Genomic DNA, 6113 nt, shown 5'->3' with positions numbered 1-6113 from the left:
GAAAGTCTTGTGGCTCACAAGGAGACCCTCCCCAGAGCCCGAAGGGGACAGCAGTGAGCCAAAACAACAAATGCTCCAAAATGGCATGTGGAAGCTCTTGCTACTGCTGTACTACCCCACTTAACAGCTGTTGGGCAGGAAGCTATATGTACTGCAGCAAGCTCTCCACTTATGTGAGTTTTGTTTATGCGTGTGGAGACCTGGAATGTAACCCCCACTTAAATGGGGACTTGCCTGTACTAGAATGGCACCAGGTGCACTACTAAAGGAATGTACATATTATCTCAGTGTAAACCTTTTAAAACAGGTTATATCGTAAAGCATGCATTTTGGCACATATATTCTTTAGCCAAGCATTGAACCAAACAATTTGGAGAGGTTCAAAATCCAAATTATAATTTTGTTTCAATCTGCACATCAGTCTAGTAGGCGTGGATCATGGTAGTTTGCATCAGAATTCACAGAAATGAAATCCATCACACATCCCTAATCTAAACCTGACTTCATTGTGTATGGGTGAAGAGGCAATGAGTCCAGAATAGTTTGGATAAAAAGTTGGGTGGGGGTATGATACCTCCTTCTTTATTCTGACAACACAGACCAAGGCATTCTGCCCACCCCCTCATTCTTATAGTTTCACTGCTACCTTATTAACAACACTGGAAGAAAGGTGCTGAGTTTATTTGAAGCAGTGGTGTTAACAGAAGAGTCAACATTATTATTAATAATAATTATTTTATGAACAACCTAATTTTAAAGTAAAAAAAAATAAAAATACCTCAGGCTGAGGTATATCTGGAGCTGAAGAGAAAGAGAAGACCTGTTGACACGTTAATAATGATAGGCTCTGGAAAACCCACTGAAAAATGTGAAAGATATTTCAGCTATTAATATATCATCTCAATTAAAGTTGCAAGAATAACCTTCAGAATAAGAAAGGGAGAAAATGTTAGAATCACACTACAAGCTCTCACCTACAATAAGACAGATGTGTAACTCATCACTTCACCGCTATCTCTTTTTCAGAGGAATGAGAAGCCAAGCAATAAGCAGCTATTTACCTCCTCCTTCGCTGTCAGCCGAGGAACACAAAGTCCTGATTATGGAAGTGAAGCAGTTGCATATTTCCCTGTGACTGGCTCTGGTAATGCTTGAAGAATAGGGTCCCTAGATTTATTTGGGCACACAATCTGTGGCAGCGGCAGCAGCTCAGATAGGGAGGGCACAGTATGGGCAGTGACAGGGATGGGATAAACATTCCATGCTGGGATGCCTGGCTACATGGGCACCCTTGCTCAAAGTTCTTGGTACCAAAGTTTCTGTAGCTCTTAGCCCTCTGCTACAGTGAAGTGGCAGCTATGTAGCCAGAAAGAAGGTGAAGTTCTGTGGTTTATGTACAAAAAGAATCAACAGCAAAGTTTTTTTTACCTTGAACCCTGACTGGTGCACTTTGGGAACAGCGGTAAACTTGTTTGGAACAAATCCCTGCCAAATTGCCAGGCTAAAAAAAGAAAGAGCTGAACCTTCGAGCTGCGCTGCATCATTCATCATTCAATCCAGGCTGGTTGTTTCAAGATACTTCAATGTCACTGAACAGCAAATGATGCAACAGGGGCATATTAGCTAGAAAACAGCAGCATCCATCCATTGGTATCTATTCTCAGGATGTACTTTACCCTATGGTGTACAACTTTATGGGCCACATTGTATTTATTGCTTTCTCACTTCAAGAGATTGAGGTTATTTTCTATGTTTAAAAGAAGGAGCTCTGTAATTTCCTCTGGCATTTGTTGTATGCACAATAACTACTTCTCACCAAATAGCTCACAACGTGGGTGTGTAAGTGTGTGTCTGCTAGCTGCACTGAAATTATCTGTAACTTTAAAAGTATGAAACTTGTACAGAACTTTAGGAAACTTTAGAAAATACCAGACTAGCTCATTGCTAGCATTTTTGCACAGAAAAAGTTTCTGAAAATCAGACCAAACATATGTGACTACAGTTGTAACTATATATAAAATCATTTGATTACAGCTGGCTGTGCTAATGCAGTCCAAATTTAAATCCTGGGTTTTGATTCTGCAGAGTTTGTTCAAGTTCCAGTTTTCCATAACACACACACAATCCCACTATGAACCAGAGTTGTTCTAGAGAAGTCATCAAAGGATGTGGGTTCAGCCACACTTGTATAGAAACTATTCAGATCATATTTACGCAGAAATATTTGTTTTAGCATAATTTTGGCGAGAAGCCATCACAAATCTGAGAATCAAGAGCAGGTAATATCAGGTGGAAATATCCAATCAGATTCTGGAAGGATCCCTACTGTTCCCATATCCAGAAGAAAGAGGAGAGAGATGGATAATGAATAACTAGGGTCACCATTTTATTAAATGAGATCTGCAGCCATTTCGAACTGTGCAGGTTCTGGCAGAGGTGGGAGGCAGCTAGCAGCCTCCCCATCAAGAGCTAAGCTATGGGGGTTAGCCTGAGCCTTCCCTAGACTGGGAGCCCTTTATTACTTGTTTCCTGCCCAGCAGGTCATACCCTTAGGTCTTGAAGGATCTCCTTCAACCTAACATTTCCCCAAAGTCCCATGGCTTTAGTGCAAGCCTCAGAGGAGGTTCCTTTCTTCCCCCCTGGACCCCGCAGCTCAAAGGGACCTGTCTAAGGAATCCTAGCATCTTAAAGGTGTCTCGGGGTGCTCACCTCTCTCATACTACTCTGCCTTCCCCCATATAAAGAATAGAGTGTGGGAAGGGGACCCCAAGTTTCCCATGGCCAACAAGACTACAGACAAAAAGTCCTAGTCACCTCCCCCTCTTACCTCTACTGCCATCCAAGGGCAGGAGGGTGGGTGCTTCAGGGACTGAGCAAGAGGGACAGGAAGGGACAGTGCTGGGGCTGGTATGTGGAAGCATCATGTGTCTGCAACACTACCCCCCACCCGATTCACTGCTGCGAGGCAGCATCTTTCTCTTCTTTGGCTTCCAATATATCCTTTGGTGGGATGTGCTATGGAATGCACTGAAACTTAAACTAGACATTTGCTCAGCAAAAACATAGTCTTAACTGCATGTTGATTGGGCAAGAGCACTTCTGAATGGATGGCAGTGACTCTACTCCTCCAGATCTGTCAATTATTTCTGTCAATTATTTTCTCCCCATCTGCTCTCCAATACAATTCCACCCCCCCCCAACTGAACTCACTTCTAGTTTCAGAGTCTGACTGAGGGGTAATCAGTGCAAATAAATTTGGGGTGAGTTTTGCAAGAAAGAATTAGTAGGTTAAGCGCCCCACAGATATCTGCTACAATGACCACTCCCCACATTAAATGGGGGTCGCACACAGCCCCCTGGACCCTATGAGGCACCATTAGCACAGGCTTGGCTTTGCCTTCCCCAGGTGGGATACCTGGAGGTCTCCACCTACCTCAGCCAGTTGCCCAATCCTGCCTGGGGAGGCGTTGCCAAGGTGATCAGGCCAGGTAGGGGGAAGGACTACCTGCCCACACAATAGGGGGAGGATCTTACCTGGGAATCATCAGTTGGCTCCAGAGCTTCTCCCACCCTACCCACCCTCAGTTAAGGCTTCTTTTGCAGGTTAACCTTTTCTCCACAGGTATGCAGGCGCTGCTACGTCAAGGTCGCTGTTGAAGGGCCGGAAAGGAATTTTCCTGCATTGGCAGGTCTGCCTTTCCCGTAGCAAAACGTCACAACTTTGGTGGTATCAGGCTTTGGGCAGAATCCTTTAGTCTATCTTCCCTAAATGGGGGGGCATGCAGCAATGACCCATGCCCCCCCTCCTCTTTGCGGCGGCGATTCCAGGGTTCCCTGTTAAAGGGGTTGTTTGAGGGGAGGCTTTGGCCGTACACCTAGAGGTTGTCATTGCTCTGCCCTGTGATGACGGCGTAATGGGGGCGGGCTCTCTCTGCTTGAACATATGTTCTCCAGAGCCAGCCCATCCCCCACACAAACTGAATATTCCTGATGTTCCCCAGGTCCCTGGCGGGGGACTGGGAGGGATGAACGTCCAATGCCTGAGCCAAGATCTACCCACATCTGAAACATAATAAAGGTGTGGCCAATTTCAATCCCATAGCACATTGTATTGTGTCGTTATTCCACACGGGGGCCACCCAGGGTTTGGGGAACTCTACCTGTCCAGGCAAATGCCTTCCAGGTTTTACCTTCATATTATAAGAGAGAGAAAACAAACTGATTTGGTAACCTGTGTTTCATCATCATCATATTTAGTTGACCTCTGTGTGTAGGAATAATTTGGACTAAAGTCTGTACATCTTGACTCAAGATTCTTGAGGAACCACCGAACAGAGTTCATGGTACTCCGCTGTTTGGATATTATATTGCTGCTTCCCAGCATGTGTTAGTGCAGCAAATTCCAGCTCTAAATTAATTAACTCATTAGACTGTGCTGTGCTTTATTATGATGTTTGGTGAGTCCTCTTGGCAGCCATTGGGGGAATCTCGTAGTCTTGATCCAGAGGTACTAATTTATAGGACAATATTTCATCTTGGCTCCATTGATCATGAAACAAAAGGGCCACTGTGATCTCATCAGTCTAAGTAAAAGTGACATAAGAGGATTTTATCAAATGAAAGCAGGGACTGATGGATGGTGATCTTTACTAAGGAAAAGTATTGATTCTGGCCAATATATTATCTTTCACATTAATATCTCACAAGCAAGAGCAAGTGGAGACACGGCAATACTATTAGTGTGTTCTGTGTGATGAAGGATAGCAAGTGGCAAGATTTCAATGAGGGCTGATGCACAGGGACCCCAACTGCCTTCGCATGGAAATGCTAGTTTTCCCTTGTCTAGAGCCCAGCAAAATACCAGCCATATCCCTAATCTTATCAAAAAAGTAGTGATATTACAGCTTCTACAAAAAGAAATCACATGGCATAGGGATGCGTTTGGTATCACAGACATTGAATCCAAACAACAAAGAGGGAAATATCCTTTTAAAGACCTATGGGCCAGATGTCCAACAACTGCAGCACATCCACCCATCTATCTCATGCCCAACCCATAGATAGTAATCCATATATAATTATAAGGACTTAAAGCTAATTTCCATTGCAAGGAAACCCCAGTGTTTGCCAAAAACTATTGGAGTTTACTTCAGTGGGACTAGATCACCTTATGTTTAACCAAGTCACTTAAAACTATAAGATATCAGGATATCTGTGCTTACTTTCAGCTTTCTTCTGGATAAAGTGCTGTATTTCAGGAAAATGCTTTTGAACACTGCATCAAATCTATTTACAAAATGGAATATATAACACACAAAAACATTCCATGCTGCCATCTGCTGGATCTTTGTATGCAGCAGATATAGGACAACAATTGCTGTTGTTTTCATTGTTGCAGTTTGGGGACCTGCCGTCCAATTTTAAGAAACCCTGGCCTAAAATAACATGTTGGGCTTAACAGTATGAAAATACTACAAGCGCTTCATTTTTTTAATTATCTCCTGCAGTGCCTGGAAGGAACAGTCCCTACTATGTAATAAGGAGAGCTCAAGCATGGCTTAGGAATGGAATATTAGGAGAGATTGGGGAAATGGAGTATTTGTCAGGTGTTCTGATACAATTAAGCAAGAGCAGATGTTATTGATAGCAGAGAGTGAGAGAGCAGTTGGATGCATTGTAGAGTGATTATGGAATGTTAGGTAGTTTGGGACTTAAGAGAGAGCCAATATAGAATGGAAAAGTGAAAAGCTTTTTGTGAAAGCTTTCACAAGGTGCCAACAGAAGTGTGGGGAGCATGGAGAAAGGTGAACGTGTTAAACCATCCAGAGCAAGAGTGATGATTCCTGCTCTGTACTCTGCATTGGCTTCATGAGGTATTATCAATAATACAATTCACTGGGGGAGCTGAGGCTAGGACATCAATGCCCATCAACTGCAAAATACTCTGACACAATTGGCAAAAAAAGGTTCAGTTACCTGGATGGATAGTGGACTGACTTGAATTCTGCTAAGATGTTGAGCATAGATTGGGAAACCCAGATGCAACCCCTGTCAAGTTATTAATCTTACTACGACTTCTTGCTATGCAGCTCTCTATCTCTCAGCTTGTCTAT

Source organism: Podarcis cretensis (genome assembly GCF_951804945.1).
Source record: "Podarcis cretensis genome assembly, chromosome: 6".
Taxonomy (NCBI): Eukaryota; Metazoa; Chordata; class Lepidosauria; order Squamata; family Lacertidae; genus Podarcis; species Podarcis cretensis.
This window is presented reverse-complemented; position numbering follows the sequence as displayed.